This window comes from Ranitomeya variabilis, chromosome 6 (genome assembly GCF_051348905.1).
Source record: "Ranitomeya variabilis isolate aRanVar5 chromosome 6, aRanVar5.hap1, whole genome shotgun sequence".
Classification (NCBI taxonomy): domain Eukaryota; kingdom Metazoa; phylum Chordata; class Amphibia; order Anura; family Dendrobatidae; genus Ranitomeya; species Ranitomeya variabilis.
The window spans coordinates 185,511,764-185,529,511 of record NC_135237.1 but is presented as its reverse complement, the minus strand read 5'-3'; the positions used below and the strand labels follow the sequence as shown (position 1 = coordinate 185,529,511).

Here is a 17,748-nt window from a genome sequence, read left to right as displayed (position 1 = left end):
TCCCGCGGAGAGCTGTCACATCGGCTGATGCGACTGCTCTCTAGGGGCTCCGGTGATACAATGATGGAAGGTATCCTTCCACACTGTATCCCTTTGCTGTCAGAGGTCGTTGTCACTTGCATCACCGCTGCGTGGGAAAATTCTCACGCAGCAGTGACACAAACTGAGAGGCCATTGAACCCTCAGTGATAACACTGCAGGAGCCATTGTCTCCTGTCAGTGTGTCACTGGGGGCCTATAGAGCTATCACATCTCCTGATGTGAAAGCTCTATAGGGGAGATTGTTGTGGGACACTAGTTATTAAATGGACTGTATTGGACCAGGGTATTTGTGTTGGTTTATTTTTTTCTTTTTGTTCCAGGAGATCAAGAGCATTGCATGTATTTCCTGTAGCAAAAAAGATGGCAAAACTGTGTGGTGTTTTATTTCATTTAGATAATTTGTTCTGCATGTGTGTTTATTGAACCCATTAACAACTATAGGATTAGTAATGGATAAGTGTTTTATTGACGCCTCTCCATTGCTAAGTCGGCTTGATGTCACCTTACAATTCAAAGGTGACATTAACCCCCTATTACCCCATATGCCACCGATACAGGGCAGATGCGCCATTTCAGGGGCAGCTGTGAGCTGGTGTTTGTAGCCAGGGGGGAGCAATATCTGTGTAGCCTTTTCTGGCTATTAATTATAGGAGGACCCCACATCATTTTTTTGGGCGGTCCCCCTATTTTAATAGCCAGTAAAGGCTAAATATACAGCTGCGGGCTGGTATTCATAGCCTGGCAAGTTCCATAGGTATTAACCCCTTCCCAGGCTATAAACATCGGCCCATAGTCGCTGGCTTTCCCTCACTGGCACAGACAATTGTGCGGAAACCCATGCAATTTTTTTTTCAATGTTTTATAAATGAAACAGATATTGCGTTTAAGGCCAGGGTCACACTTGTGAGAAACTCCACGAGTCTCTCGCATCAATACCCAGCACTGCTGCCGGCACTCCAGACCAGAGTGTGCCACTGCATGTACTTCTATGTAGCTGAATGTTCCGGTCCTGAGTGCCGGCGGCAGTGCTGGGTATTGAGGTGCGAGACTCGTGGGAGTTTCTCGCAAGTGTGACCCCGGTCTAATGCAGATTTTGTGTGTGTGTGTTTGTGCGTGTCTTTATTTAACTCTTTATGTACCATTTTATTATGTTTGTTACTAACCATCGGGCTTGGTATTATCCATCTATATAACTATCTATAGATTATCTACCTATACCGTAGATAGATATATCTATAGATAAATAAATATAAATATATATATATATATATATATGTGTGTTACTGTAAAGGTCAGAAGGACGCTAAAACCTAGGATTTACCGGTCAATCTGGACATTCACCGAGGCCGTCGGTAAAAGCTCAAAATGAAAAGTAAAATTGGACTTTTACCAGTGAAGTCTTGGTAAATGTTAACATTTCTCAACAGAATAGATTGTTGCGATTGTTACGAATAGGACATTAAAAATTTTGGGGGAGATTCACAAGGAGCGGACTGCTGCTGGAGTCATTGCTTCAAGAGCCACCACACGCAGACATATCCAGGACATGGGTTGCAAGTGTTGTATTCCTTGTGTGAAGCCACTCATGACCAATAGAGAATGCTAGAAGCATCTTACCTGGGCCAAAAAGAAAAAGAACTGGACTGTTGCTCAGTGGTCCAAGGTGTTGTTTTCAGATGAAATTAAATTTTTTCATTTCATTTGGAAATCAAGGTCCCAGAGTCTGAAGGAAGAGTGGAGAGACAGACAATGCAAGCTGCATGAGGTCTAGTGTGAAGTTTCCACAATCAGTGATGGTTTGGGGAGCTATATCATCTGTTGATGTAGGTCCACTGTGTCTTATCAAGACCAAAGTCAGCACAGCCGTCTACCAGGAAATTTTCCCTCTGCCAAAAAGCTTTTTGGAGATGGAAATTTCATTCTCCAGCAGGACTTGGCACCTGTCCACACTGCCAAAAGCACCAGTACCTGGTTTAAAAACAGTAGTATCACTGTGCTTGATTAGCCAGCAAACTTGTCTGACCTTAACCCATAGAGAATCTATGGAGTATTGTCAAGAGGAAGATGAGAGACACCAGACCCAACAATTCAGACTAGCTGAAGGCTGCTATCAAAGAAACCTTGTCTTCCAAAACACCTCAGCAGTGCCACAAGCTGACTGCTTCCATGCCATTGTCAGATCTTTTGGAACTCATAAAGTGAACCCACAGAACCACGACAACGAACCTCCCAAGGGTGGGCTGGCCGGGTGGTTAGGGGACAGGAAGTAGGAGCCGAAAAGACACAGAACTGGCTATAACGGAGACACAGGACAGACTGGCAATGACTGAGACTAAGAATAGCCTGGATATGGCGGAAACACAGGACAGTCAGGGTATGGCGGAAACACAGGGCAGGCAGGTTATGGCGGAAATACAGGAGAGGCAGGGCATGGTGGAAACACAGGACAGGCAGGGTATGATGGACGCACAGGACAGAGCAAGGTATGGCGGATGCACAGGACAGAGCAAGGTATGGCGGACGCACAGGACAGAGCAAGGTACAGAGGGACCTGGGTCAAATGAGGACAAATGACAAACAGGCATGGAGCAGAGGAAGGAGTTATCGTAAATAGACTGAGTGCTGCAGAACTTCCGGGTCAAGATCCTCCAGAATCATAGAGTGGAGGAACGGAGCGTCTGCAGACCAGAGAGAGGAAGTGGGCGTGCGCAGTAAGAGGCGCGCAACCGACGAGAGCCAGGCACTGGCGGCGAGTCAGGAGAAGAGACTGGAAGGCGCACGCACACTGCTGGAGCGCGTCTGGATGGGTAAGTATGTCGGCGAACAGAGAGAGCGGCAGGCGCGGCGGCAGGAGTGGCGGCAGGTGGCGCCGTGACAGCCATGCTGCATTGATGCAGTAAAGGAGCACCGACCAAGCAAGTATTGAGTGCAATTACTGAACATACATTTCAGTAGGCCAACATTTTGGATTTTAAAATAATTTTTCAAGCTGGTGTTATAAAGTATTCTCATTTACTGAGATAATTACTTTTGGGTTTTCATTGACTGTAAGCTATAATCATCAACATAAACAGAAATAAACACTTGAAATAGATCACTCTGTTTGTAATTACATTATTTAATATATGAGTTTAATTTTTTGTATTGAAGAAGTGAAATTAATTAAATGTTTGATGATATTCTAAGTTTGTGAGAAGCACTTGTATGTACAGTGGATACGTAAAGTATTCAGACCCCTTTAAATTTTTCACTCTTTGCTTCATTGCAACCATATGGTAAATTCAAAAAAGATCATTTTTTTCTCATTAGTGTACACTCTGCTCCCCATCTTAACTGAAAAACCAGAAATGTAGAAATTTTTTGCATATTTAGAAAAAAAGATAAAACTGAAATATCACATGGTCATAAGTATTCAGACCCTTTGCTCAAACACTCATATTTAAGTCACATGCTGCCCATTTCCTTGTGATCCTCCTTGAGATGGTTCTACTCCTTCATTGGAGTACAGCTGTGTTTAATTAAACTGATAAGACTTGATTTGGAAAGGCACACACCTGTCTATATAAGACCGCACAGCTCACAGTGCATCTCAGACCAAATTAAAATAATGGGTCAAAGGAGTTCAGAGACAGAATTGTGGCAAGGAACAGATCTGGCCAAGGTTGCAACAGAATTTCTGCAGTACTCAAGGTTCCTAAGAGCACAGTGACCTCCATAATAGTAAGTGGACGAAGTATGGGACCACCAGAAGTCTTCCTAGACCTGGCCATCCAGCCAAACAGAGCAATCGTGGGAGAAGAGCCTTGGTGAGAGAGGTAAAGAAGAACCCCAAGATCACTGTGGCTGAGCTACAGAGATGCAGTAGGGATATGGGAGAAAGTTCCACAAAGTCAATTATCACTGCAGTCCTCCACCAGTTGGGCCTTTATGGCAGAGAAAAACAGAACAGAAGCCTCTCCTCAGTGCAAGACATATGAAAGCCCACATAGAATTTGCTAGAAAACACATGATGGCTTTCCAGACTATGAGAAATAAGATTCTCTGGTCTGATGAGAGGAAGATAGACCTTTTTGATAATAATTCTAAACTGTATGTGTGGAGAAAACCAGGCACTGCTCATCACCTGCCCAATACAATCCCAACAGTGAAACATGGTAATGGCAGCATCATGCTATGGGGGTGTTTTTCAGCTGCAGGGACAGGATGACTAGTTGACATTGAAGGAAACATGAATGCGACCAAGTACAGAGATATCCTGGATGAAAGCCTCTTTTGGAGTGCTCTGGACCTCAGAATTGGCTGAAGGTTAACCTTCCAACAAGACAATGATCCTAAGCACACAGCTAAAATAACAAAGGAGTGGGTTCAGAAAAATTCTGTGACTATTCTTGACTGGGACAGCCAGAGCCCTCATCTAAACCCAATTGAGCATCTCTGAAGAGATCTGAAAATGGCTGACCACCAACATTCACCATCCAACCTGATGGAACTGGGGAGGATCTGCAAAGAAGAATGGCAGAGGATCCCCAAATCCAGGTGTGAAAAACTTGTTGCATCATTCCCAAGAAGACTCATGGCTGTAGTAGCTCAAAAGGGTGCTTCTACTCAATACTGAGCAAAGGGTCTGAATACTTATGACCATGTGATATTTCAGGTTTTCTTTTTTAATAAATTTGCAAAAATTTCTACATTTCTGTTTTTTTTTCAGTCAAGATGGGGTGCAGAGTGTACATTAATGAAAAAAAATAACTTTTTTTAATTTACCAAATGGCTGCAATGAAACAAAGAGTGAAAAATGTAAAGGGGTCTGAATACTTTCCATATCCACTGTACATATAGTGGTGGATTAGTTCCATTGGGTACCTCTAGTCACTTACACACTCTGATAGGAATAGGCATTTTGCTTGACATGTTTCAGAGAGTTTCTTGAATACAAACTCTGAATATGGCTAAAAATCCACACAAAATAGAACTGCTGATTCTGGCTTTACATAAGAAATAATAAAAATGTTCAGAAAAAAGTCTCAGCATTCCTGAATCACTTAAAAGGACCAAGTCATGTGATAAAACGCTATTAACCTAGAGGTAAATAGCATTTTTTTCACGTGACAGGTTCCTTTTAAGCAGGTATATGATCCTTTATCAGCTTTGGGCATTACTTTCCTCAAATTCATGTGGCTTTCTCTGTCTTTAGCAACTTGCATTTTACACTCCATCCAGAATACTTACTATAGGTATGTGCACACATTAAGTATTTGCTGGGTTTTTATATAATTTTTTTTATACAGAGTTTTGTCACAAAAAATATTTGTCACATTACATAGTACTAGGAAAGGGAATTAGATCCTAAAGAATCATGAATGGGTTGCTTATTTTTTCTTTGAACATTTTACGTTGTTTCATAGCTGCAGCATGTCAAGTCATGCGGCATTTTGAAACATTTTTCACCTATTCGATTGACTGTGAAAAAAAACCGTATTAAAAAATGCATCAAAAACGCACACAGAAACATGCGTTTTTTTATGCAGCATTTTTTTTTGCACATTTTTTATGCAGAAATGTTGGAAATAAATCCTTAATGTGTGTGTTAGGGCTGGCGGAACGCACTGAGTAAATATAGAGATGTTATTTGGTGCGTTCGCAGCCCGAGGTCCACCGTGCAGGAAAAGAACCTGCTGCTGGCAAATGGCAGCACTATATGGCGGTAGAAGCGAACTCTGTTGCTTCACAGAGTCGCTATAAAGAAAGGACTGTGTCCTGTTAAACTTCACAGGAATACACAGTAACTGCTGAGCAGATAGCAGCTTGTGGTCACGCAGTCAAGGAGGCAAACATACAATCTCCTTACCGGAGGAGCCGGTATTCTAGGTGGCTTATTTCAGCCGGGGCCCTGAAACCATACACACAATCTCCTCACCAGAGGAGCCGGTATTCTAAGTGGCTTATTCAGCCGGGTCCCTGAATACACACAAGCGTGACCACATTGGCGCAAAACTCATGACATGGATTGATACTAGCGCATGGCCGTGCAGCCATGCAAACCTTTTATAGCTGCAGCAAGTACAGGGCCTTCCTAGAAGGACCAATGGGAGGCTGCCACAGAGCCTGAGCAACTTCAGGACCTTCCTGGAGAACCAATGGGTTTTGCTGCAGTATCTAAGCATGTGACCCTCGATCTCCAATGAGAGATCTTACCCTGGGCATGCTCAGAAGGGAAAAAGCAGGACTTAGTCCCAAAAGCATCTGCTTGCCACTGCCCAGTACTGGCTTCAATGGCAGATGCTGGAAAAGCAGCAGTAACCCTTGGCACAGAGTCAGACTGATTGAGACGCTGGGACCGTCATCTCCGCTGAGCAGGCTCCACTGTGGCGGGAGAAGAATGGGAGACCACAGCGGAGATAGCCTGAGATTCCCCCTGTGCAGAGGTGGGAACTCGACCCATAACAATGTGTACATTTCATTCCAACGCTTTCTTTTATCTACAGTGGCTTGTGAAAATATTCACCCTCTTGGTATTTTTCGGGTTTTTCTACCTCACAACCTGGAATTTAACTGTTTCTTTTGAGAGTGTGCATCAGTTTATGTAGAAAAACATGCCTACAACAATAAATATTTGGTTTTATTTTTATTGTGAAGCAAACAACAAATAGGACAAAATAATTGAAAACTTCAGTGTCAGAACTATTCACCCCTAAAGTCAGTAATTTGCAGAGCCTCCTTTTGTGGCAATTACAGCTGCAAGTCGCTTTGGATAAGTCTCTGTGAGTTTTCTACATCTTGCCACTTGGATTTTTGCCCATTCCTCAAGGCAAAACTGCTCCAGCTCCTTAAAGTTATATAGTTTCTAGTGATAAAAGAACACTAAAATACTTGAGTGCTCGTTTCTTGAGTTGAGCAAATCAAAATGCTAGGGTGTTGGACCCGAGAATCGAGTATAATGAAAGTCAATGGGAAATTCAAGCATTTTTCTGTGCCCCCCACTACCCGAAGGTTTAGAGGGAGTCTAAAATTTGCTGAAAACGATGGAAACAGCACTGAAATAGCATGGGAACTGCATGGGGAAGACCCCCGTGGAAGCATCTCTGTATGTCAGGTCACTGTTGGGAACAATGTTGTCAGAGTATTACGCAACTTTTATGGACTGACAAAGCATACAAAACCGCAGTTAAAATGGAATTGACTGGAAAAAATGTTAGGATACATTTTTTCCAGGATAATAACCTGTGTGTAAGGCAAAATAAATAAGAGAAAAAAATCCTTCTCCACACCTTGGCCTATGTTCACATGTAGTGTTTTTTCTCCATTTTTGAATTGCTTTCAATGATGAAAATACCTTCTACAGAAAGTGTAAGTTTAGCATTGTAATACCTTATCTGTCCATGTGGTGCATGAGACATGATCAGACACATACTGCTTAATTTATGAAGGAGGGACTCTGAAAGTCACAATTTTTTTTTCAGGGCCATTTGGCTGCCAACACTCTTTGTAGAGGGCCATCAGGCAGCCCTTAGGCTAGGTTCACATTGCGTTAGTGGGTGGTCGCTAACAGACAGCGTTGCACGGCGAAAATGTCGCAATTAATGCCGTGCAACGGGTCCGTTAGCGCACCCATTGACAGCAATGTAAATTTCGCCTGCAGCGCATCGCTAGTGCGTGCCTTTTTCGGCTCGCGCTATCGATGTGCCGTTCTTTTGTAGCGCGCCTCGGACGCTGCATGCAGCGTCCGCGGCGCGCCCGAGGTCCGTTCCCCGCTCTTGCAGATCGGGGATCTGCGAGAGCGGGGACGTTAGCGCGACCCCTAAACGCGGCCCCTACAAAAACATTGTGTTAGCGCAATCCGCTAGCGCTAAACGGATTGCCCTAACGCAATGTGAACCTAGCCTTACTATTGTTAGAGGGTCAGCAGGTGGCCTTCACTATTGTCAGAGGGCCATCTGGCGGCCCTCACTCTAATTTTAGCTGGACAGCAGCCAGCCCTCACTAAGCATTTTTGGAGGGCCAGCAGACGGCCATGCTTTGCATAGCCGTATATTGCTTCTGCAATTTAATTTAACCATATTTCTTTTTTGTATTAATACTGTAAAGTTTCAAACTTGGAGGGCTAGCAGGCAACTCGCACAATTTATAGAGGGACAGCAGGTGGTTCCCCACTGTTTTTAGAGGGCCAACAGGCATCTTGTGGACAGATGAGACCAAGACAGAGTTTTTTGGTAAAACACAACATTCTACTGTTTCCTGTAAGTAGACTGAAGCCTACCAATAAAAGAACATAGCAGTTGCAGTCAAATACGGTGGAAATTTAGGGGTTGTTTTGCTGCCTCTGGCACTGGTTGCCTTGACTGTGTGCAAGGCATCATGAAATGTGAAGATTCCCAAGGGATTTTGGGTTGCAATATATATCATCATAAAGCCTATGAATCCCATCCACAGAGAATAGTGTATTGAAAAAGTTTTCAATATCTGTGATGGTTACTATGAATATCTTGTCCTGACCCTTGGCCTGTAAAACTCTAGAACTGCCTGTATTATTTTGATAGATCATTTCCTCCAATAGTTTGCATGTGGATCTCAGGAAGTTTTCAGCAGTTCGGGAATGACCAGAATCAGGAGGAATGCCCCAAAGCACTTAAATATTTCTCTGTTTTGCTAATTACTACCCACAGTTCATTAAGGACTATTCTAAAATTATTTCTCCTCTTATGGCTACTCAGAAGTATGCAAATTATTGGAAGTAAACATATCCTGCTAGCATGTCTTCAAACTCCTCAAGTCTTATCTGCTCCTGTTCTATACCATATGTATATGTCATCAAATTGTTTTTTTTCTTGGAGTGAATGCCTTATCCATAGATGTTAGGCTTCTTTCACACTAGCGTTGCGACGTTGCGACGTATCAACGCATACTGTGGAAGCGCCGCACAACGGGGGCAGCGGATGCAGGTTTTTTTGCACACGACGCACCAAAAAACATTACATGCAACGTTTTATGTTGCCGACGGTCCGACGCAACATGACGCAACCGTCTCACGACAGTTGTGACGTGTGGCAATGCATCGCAATGCGTCGCTAATGTTAGTCTATGGAGAAAAAATGCATCCTGCGCGCAATTTTGCAGGATGCGTTTTTTCACCAAATCGACGCATTGCAACATGCGTCGTACAACGTTAGTGTGAAAGTAGCCATAGGTGTTGGAGATTTTCTGTCACAAACTTCTCTAGAATCAAGAATTGACCCCGGAGATTTCTTTTTTAAAAAGGTTCTGTCCTGCAGATTAAAATTAATCCATTGGTGCCAGAGATCTTCTTGCATTGAAATTGCTTTGGAGGAGTGACTGTATAATGGAGCTATATTATCACAGACTAAGGGTATGTGTACACGTTGCACATTGGCAACTGCGGATTCATAGCAGTTTTCCCTGAGTTTACAGTACCATGTAAACCTGTGGAAAACAAAATCTGCAGTGCACAATTCTTTGTGCGGATTCCGCAGCGGTTTACACCTGCTCCATAATAGGAATCCGCAGGTGTAAAAGCGCAGGTGGAATCCGCAAAAAAAGCGGTAAATCCATGGTAATTCCGCAGGTAATCCGCAGTTACCTGCGGATTTACCAAAATCAGTCCGGAAAAATCCGCACCACTTTCCACAACAAGTGCACGTGGCCTAAATCCTCATAAAGAACAGTGATGGCTTTTCTACTCGCTCAACTTAATTCTCACTTATTGTCCAGCCAGAAAGAACCACAAGGCTAATGTTCTTTCCAGATATTGTGATCCATTTGATAACATTAAGATGTACCCTTCAATGTAATTGAACTTAAGTTTACTTTTTCTTTTACCGCCTTTTAAACAAATACTCTCTTTGAATTCCCAATGTTCAATCTTCTCTGGTCATCATGGCATTAAACAAATTGTTGAACTCCTCCCTCATTTCTATTGTTGGCCTAAGTGGAGACAGGTCATTAAAACATTTGAGGCACCTGATCCTCAATGTGCAGAATTCAAATCCACTCATCAAACACCTTTGTTTCTCGGCAGCAATCACAAACGACTTCAAGAACTATAGGATGAAATTTTATTACTGACCTTTCTAAGGCTTAAAAAGTTGTCTTGGTCTGTCCCATTACCTGTTCTTCCAACTGCTCAACAGATGGCTTGTTTTCTTTGGAGAAAATTTCCACTTCCACAGCTTTCCTGCTTGTATATTTCCTTACAGACGCATGCAGTTTGTTTCTAAATTCTACTTTGAAGATCCAAAGCAGTTTTTTACTTCATCCATTGATTCTCAAAAATGTTTCCACTGAAGTCAAGTCTATTTCTGATACTAATATGAAGTATGAATTTAACCGAGTTCTAGAATGCAAAAAAATTTCTGGGAATCATAAAAGTTCTTTGGCTGAAAGGTTCATGGACCTGAAGAGATATGCTGTGTCCCTAAAAAAAAATCATGCTCAAACTTTCCTCCAAAAATTAACAAGTATAAGCTCTCTCTTCATTCATGGACTTTTATAGGAGGGATCATAAAAAGAGAGTCCCGGTTTCATAATTGAACTCGGTGTTTTCCTCTCTCTTTGTATTCGCGGGCACCTATATCTCATCCTAAATCCTTACACGTCAGCTCAGGTGGTTGTACTCTGCTATAGTATTCAGGTTAGTCTGGTGTCCATGCCAATACCACACTGCTGTACTTTGCTCTTCTTCTTGAGTGTGCCACTTGATATATCCAGCTCTACAACAACCCCTGCAATCTGCTACATTACCACAAGTATGTCATCAGACAAAATTATCTCGACTAAGCAGTTGAACTCGCTAGATTGTGGTACTTTACTGTAAGTGTGTCTTTTTACAAACCAAGATCTGCTGCAATGCTTGACTCTGCTACATTACCACAACTGTGTCGCCTTACATACTCAGCTTTGCTGTGATGCTGAATTTGCTAAATCATATCAAATGTGTCTTGCCCTCAATGTGCCCAATTCAAATCCATTCAAACTAGTGACAAAATGATCTCTGCTACATTGCTGGGCTATTCTACTTCAATACAGACCAGTCTTCAGTCATTTAGAGCTCTACTGTGAGACTACTCTGTAACTTCTCTGTGGTCCACTTCAGTCTCTACAGCTTTCATCCAGTTTCTGTAGCGTCTCTTACATTACATACTTCTCACTACATCAACATCATCAGTCAATGATGCACTCCAAAACATTCACTTTATTATCCTTACCCACTTTGTTACCATTTTGGCAGTATGCGTCGGGTCCTTGTCCATATGGAAGACCCATTTCTGCCCAAGCTTTCACTTCCTGGCTGATGTCTTGAGATGTTGCTTCAGTATTGCCATATAATCTTCTTTTATCATGATACCATCTATTTTGTGTCCCTCCTGTAGCAAAACAACCAAACAACATGATGCTACCACCCTCATGTTTCACAATTGGGGATTGTGTTTTTAGGCTTCCAAGCTTCTCCCATTTTCCTCCAAATGTAAAAATGGTCATTGTGCCCCAAAAGTTCAATTTCAGTTTAATCAGACCACAGGATATATCTCCAAATATTAAGGGCTTTGTTCATTTGTGCATTTGCAAACATTAATCTGGCTTTTTTATGTTTTTTGGAGTAATGGAATCTTCCTGGCAGAGTGGCCTTTCAGCCCATGTTGATACAGTACTCGCTTCACTGTGGATATTGACACAATCTTAGCAGCTTTCACCATTATTTTTACAAGGTCTTTTGCTTTTGTCTTTGGGTTGATATGCACATGTCAGACCAAAGCACGTTCATCTCTGGGACACAGAACCTGCCTCCTTCCTGGACGGTATGATGGCTGGACATCCCCATCTTGTTTGTACTTACACATAATTATTTGTGCAGTTGAACAAGGCACTTGAAATTGTACCCAAAGATGAGACAGACTTATGCAAGTCCACAATTTTCTTCCTAATATCTTGGCTGATTTCTTGAGACTTTGCCATGATGCTACACAAAGAACCAGTGTGTTTCAGGTGTGCATTAAAATGCATCCACAGGTGTGTCTCTAATTATGGAATCAATGGTGCTATATAAATTAATAATAATAATAATAATAATAATAATAATGATAATAATTAGCTCAGATGTTGCCAGAAACCTAAGAGAAGCTTCCAAACAAATGACGTCATCATATGGGCAGTCCAGAATTGGTTATAGGCATATTAATCTTAATGTATGTAAACTCTTGACTTTGCAGTAAGTAATAAAAAAGCCTTAAAATATTCTCTCTCTCATTATTCTGGCATTTGGCAAATATTAATATTAATAATTATGGTAATCATAATTGACCTAAAACAGGAAAGATTTATTCTGATTTCATGTCAGATATTGAAAAAAACATGTTAATACTATTAGTCCATCAAAACATGAATTGCCCAAAAGGACACTCAACATAGAATCAATCAAAAATATCCACGGGTGCAGTTGCCCAGGATAATGAGTGATAAAGGCCAAAAGACATATTATATTAAAATAATATTTTTATTAGAGACAATGTATAAAAAATATATATGTTAAACAGGGCTAAAAAACCTCCAAAGAGAGGGAAAAGGATACAGACACAGGTAGTACATGTGAAAAGAAATTATATATAAATATACTAATTGGTGGTGGCAGGGCTGTAATATAAACAGCTAGGTGCATCTAGATACTGCTAGAATAAGTAACCACCGTAACGCAACAAAGCTACAGTATATACAATATTGTGGAATCTAGCAGTATACTAATAAATGCACAATTGTTCTAATAAAACAGTTTGTATACGACTACCATAACGATATGCAGATGTCAATTAGTACCAAAAGGCATCATATGAGGTGATAATTCTAAACAAGGGAAGACAACCTATAAAAGGGACAGAACCGCTTTATTGCAGTGAAAATAAATAATTAAATATCACCGAAATCGGTTATATACACTGGACAACGGTGTCCAATAAGTAAGGTCCTCACAAAGTGATAGGGCAATAAACCTAATGGTGCCGATGCATAAATGTACAATACAATAGGAGCGCTTACCACCAAGATGTGTTGTGTCCGTACTTCCTCCCGCCCGACGGGCACCGTTTCGCTGATCGCTTCTTCCGGGGGCCCCATTAGGTTTATTGCCCTATCACTTTGGTTACTTATTCTAGCAGTATCTAGATGCACCTAGCTGTTTATATTACAGCCCTGCCACCACCAATTAGTATATTTATATATAATTTCTTTTCACATGTACTACCTGTGTCTGTATCCTTTTCCCTCTCTTTGGAGGTTTTTTTAGCCCTGTTTAACATATATATTTTTTATACATTGTCTCTAATAAAAATATTATTTTAATATAATATGTCTTTTGGCCTTTATCACTCATTATCCTGGGCAACTGCACCAGTGGATATTTTTGATTGATTGAGAAAAACATGCATATGTGTCCTTTTATATGGTGTATGTAAACTTCTGGTTTCAACTGTTTATATTTACTGTATGTCTTTCAATTCACAAAACTCATTTAGACTGATCTACTATATAATTGTCTAAGGGTCACTTCCGTCTGTCTGTCCTTCTGTCTGTCTTTCTGTCTGTCACGGATATTCATTGGTCGCGGCCTCTGTCTGTCATGAAATCAGTTTTCTCGCGACCAATCTGCGACAGGCACAGTCCGGCGGCAAAATGGCCGCTCTTTCCTCCCTGCAGTCGGTGCCTGCTCCATACTCCCCTCCAGTCAGCCCTCACACAGGGTTAATGCCAGCGTTACTGGAGCGCGGTGTAACGCACTCCGGTTACGCAGCTATTAACCCTGTGTGACCAACTTTTTACTATTGATGCTGCATATGCAGCATCAATAGTAAAAAGATCTAATGTTACAAATAAGAATAATAAAAAAAAAAGTTATTCTCACCCTCCGACGTCGCGGCTGTCCTCGCCAGTGCAAGCGGCAGGTTCCAGTGCCAAGGATGCTATGCGAGAAGGACCTTCCATGACGTCACGGTCATGTGACCGCGACGTCATCACAGTCATGTGACCGCGATGTCATCACAGGTCCTGCGCTCATGCCAACCCTGGGACCGGAAGCTGCCGTGTGCACCGCATACAGGGCCAGGACTTCAAGGGGCCTTCAGAAGGTGAGCATATGTTTATTTTTTTTATTTTAAGTCTTTTTTAACCACGCATATAGTGCCCACATTGCTATATACTACGTGGGCTGTGTTACATACTGCGTGGGCTCTGCTATATACTACATCTCTGTGCTATATACTAACGTGGCTATGTTATATACTGCGTGGCTGCTATATACTGCGTGGGCTGTGTTATATATTACGTGGCCAGTGTTATATACTGCGGGGGCTGTGCTATATACTGCGTGGCTGCTATGTACTGCATGGGCTGTGTTATATATTACATGGCCAGTGTTATATACTACGTCGCCAGTGTGATATACTGCTTGGCTGCTATATACTGCGTGGGCTGTGTTATATAGTATGTGGGCTGTGATATATACTGCGTGGCCACTGTTATATACTGCGTGGCCTGTATTAACGCAGCGGGTATTCTACAATATGTATGTATGTATGTATGTATATAGCAGCCACCTAGTATATAGCACAGGCCACGTAGTATTTGTCTGCTATATACTACATGGCTCCTATATACTACGTGGCCTGTGCTATATACTATGTGGCTGCTAAATACATACATACATATTCTAGAATACCCAATGCGTTAGAATCGGGCCACCATCTAGTCATATATAAACACGTACTGTATCTTTGGTAAAGGAAGGATTCTTGAGAAAGACATCCCATGAATATTAAGGTTCCACTGCCATTTCTTTAGTGTAATTGTTTTGCAATGCAAATAGCAGAGTGTTAATTCAAAAGTACCATAACCATGGAAACACTAAAAAAGAAGTTTCCCTACTTCCTTGGACAACTGCAATCCTTTTTCTTTTTCTTTATGGCGTTGCCAATTTGTGAAAAAAAACAAACAGTACATAGCGAGTGAGAGTGAATGAAGTATCTGACCCTAGTAATCAGGTTTTCCTTCCTATTTTGCCTTTGTTTCTATAGTGTAGAAATGCTGTGCACTATTTGACTCTTTATTTGCTCCTTGTCTTATGGCACTCTGACTGTGCGAATTTCTCATTCTGTAATATAAATGACTGCACTAGGATGTGTTATGTTGCAAGGAGTCACATCCAGTAAGTGAGATCCCTGATCCGTATAAAGAAAGGGACATTTCTCAAAAGACTTTGTTAAGAGTTCCTGTCCTGCCGTGGATCACTTGCAGGTAAGTATGTGTGAAGTGTTTTTGATGCCACAATTGTTTGCATGAATTGTTTGTTTAATGTAATTTGACTTTCCTGTAAAATAGCTGCAAATACGATTGAGTTTTCCCAAAAGATCATTTGTGATCGCATTTCAGGAAGTGGTTTTCTGAGCTAAATAGAGCACTGAGTATATTGACTTGTTTCCTGTTTAAAGAGTTATTTCCCCTCCCATGAGATTGCAAAATACATTTTATTTAGTCATTTCATATTTTTATTCCTTTCTGGGAACTGTGGGAGACAATCAGTAAGGCCAATCATGCAGTCCCGGATTTTATACAGGCCTGCCTGAAATCGCTTTCTTAAGCAGGGACGTGTCATTTTATTTATTTTTTTCCATATCAATGATAATATTTATTATGTTTACAGAAAAAAAGGTGCAAATTAGATATATGTCCTTACATAGCAGTCAATTCACAACAAATATGGGTGTATCTGAATAAAGAGCATAAGTAACTTTTACAATAAATGACTGTCTTACAGAACAGTAATAGATAATTTAATAGACAATCAAATAAAAAAAAAACAAGTTTTATCTCTTGTTAACATTTCATACGGCATTTCACAAAACTCCACTATGCTTTTAAATGTGGTCTTATTTAGAAATGCCAAACAGCATATATACATATCTAACACTATTATCCGGCCCAGATCCAGTATTGCGTTGGCACTATATGGCACTATTATGTAATAAAGTCAATTATGGTCAGAATTACATTATTTTATGTTTACCTTTCTATAAAAAAGAAAGAGCCCATGAGTGATAGAAAAGCAGAATCCCCTCTCAGGTGACCCCATTTTGGAAATCATAACCCTTTGGGAATTTATCTACAGTTGTATTGACGATTTTGACTCCATGGTTTTTTCCAGAATCAAGAAGTAGTGGATGTTGCTGAGTGAAAAATTGCAAACTGCCGTTGTAGTGACCAGTACATTATGCCCAGCTCATGCTTCTGGAGACACGCACCTGTAAATTAGGCGGGCTCTCAACACTACAGAAATGCCAAACATGTGGAAGCTAAATGTGGTTTAGGCTCACTGGGGCTCAGAAGGGAGGGGGGGGGCATTTGGATTTGGGAGCGGAGAATTTGCTGAATTTCTTTTGGGGAGTAGCCTTTGTGCTATCAGTAACATGGAAACCCCTTACATTTCCGTTAACAGAGGACGGACCTGAGTGAGGACTTGATTTTTTTGTGAATTGAGTTAAAGCTTTTATTGGGAACATTTTACATAACATTTATGATCACATTTATCCGGTGCTCTACGCTAAGCACTTACATCGGAATGACGTAATGAGGCAGCAGAGCTACTGTGGACTCCGTGTGGCCTCTGTTCAGCGGTGTCCTTTTTTTGCAGAAATTTACAAAACTGTGGCTGATGGCACTTTTATGCAATCCTAAAAAGACAGACACTGACGGATCACAGGTCCTATGGCATCCAAAGTGCCTTCATCTGCCTCATTAGAGATAATCTTCCGCAGGAGTTCTGTTTGAATCAGAGATTCAGAGATTTACACAGAAGCTCTAGTGTAAGCGCTCAGTGTAGAGCGCAGGATAAATGTGTGCTGAGCATTCCTGCGATCTTTGGAAGGCAGAATAAAAAATCAACAGCATGTGAAGAATTGGTTTTATTTATTTTTTATGCCATTCTCCATGCAGTGTATATGATTAGGCGACTTTATTCTTTGAGTCGATGCGATTGTAGTGATGCCAGATTTATATCCGGTTTTTATGTTTGGCTGCTGTCGCACACTAAAAGAAGCTTTTTATTGTGACAACTAGTTTTTGCATCACCATATTTTGAGAGCTATAACTTTTCCGTATTTCAGCCTATAGAGTCATGTTATGGCTTGTTTTTTTGCGGGACGGCTTGATGTTTTTATTTGTACCATTTTCGGGCACGTGACATTTTTAATCACCTTCTATTCTGATTATTGGTAGACAGAATGAACAAAAAACAGCAATTAAGGAATTGCTTCTTTTTTTTTTATACCGTTCCGTGGTGGTAAAATTGAAAAGGCAGTTTTATTCTTCGGGTCAGTATGATTACAGTGATACCCAATTTATATCCTTTTGATGTTTTGGCGCTTTTACACAAAAAAAAACTATTTTATAAAAAAAAATGTTTTTGCATTGCTTTATTTTGAGAGCTATAACTTTTTTATTTTTTGGCTGATGGAGCTATATCGCAGCTTCTTTTTTGTGGGACAAAATGACGTTTTCAGCAGTACCATTTTTATTTACTTTTTTTATCATGTTTTATTGCACTTTTTGTTTGGCAGTATTATGATAAAGCATTGTTTTTTGCTTTGTTTTTTATTTATTTTTTTACAGTGTTCACTGAAGGAGTTAACTAGTGGGACAGTTTAATAGAGGCGG

General features: G+C 41.0%; 1 protein-coding gene across 4 annotated transcripts in view; it reads left to right on the top strand.

The window, feature by feature from the left end:
• The first annotated feature begins 14,964 nt into the window (after positions 1-14,964).
• ITPRID1 (ITPR interacting domain containing 1) overlaps positions 14,965-17,748 on the top strand; it is a 270,965-nt gene continuing 268,181 nt past the window's right edge. For all 4 annotated transcript variants that reach the window (XM_077269315.1, XM_077269316.1, XM_077269313.1 and 1 more), the window contains exon 1: positions 14,965-15,333. The gene's annotated coding sequence lies outside the window, so the exon portion shown is untranslated. The remainder of the gene's footprint in view (positions 15,334-17,748) is intronic.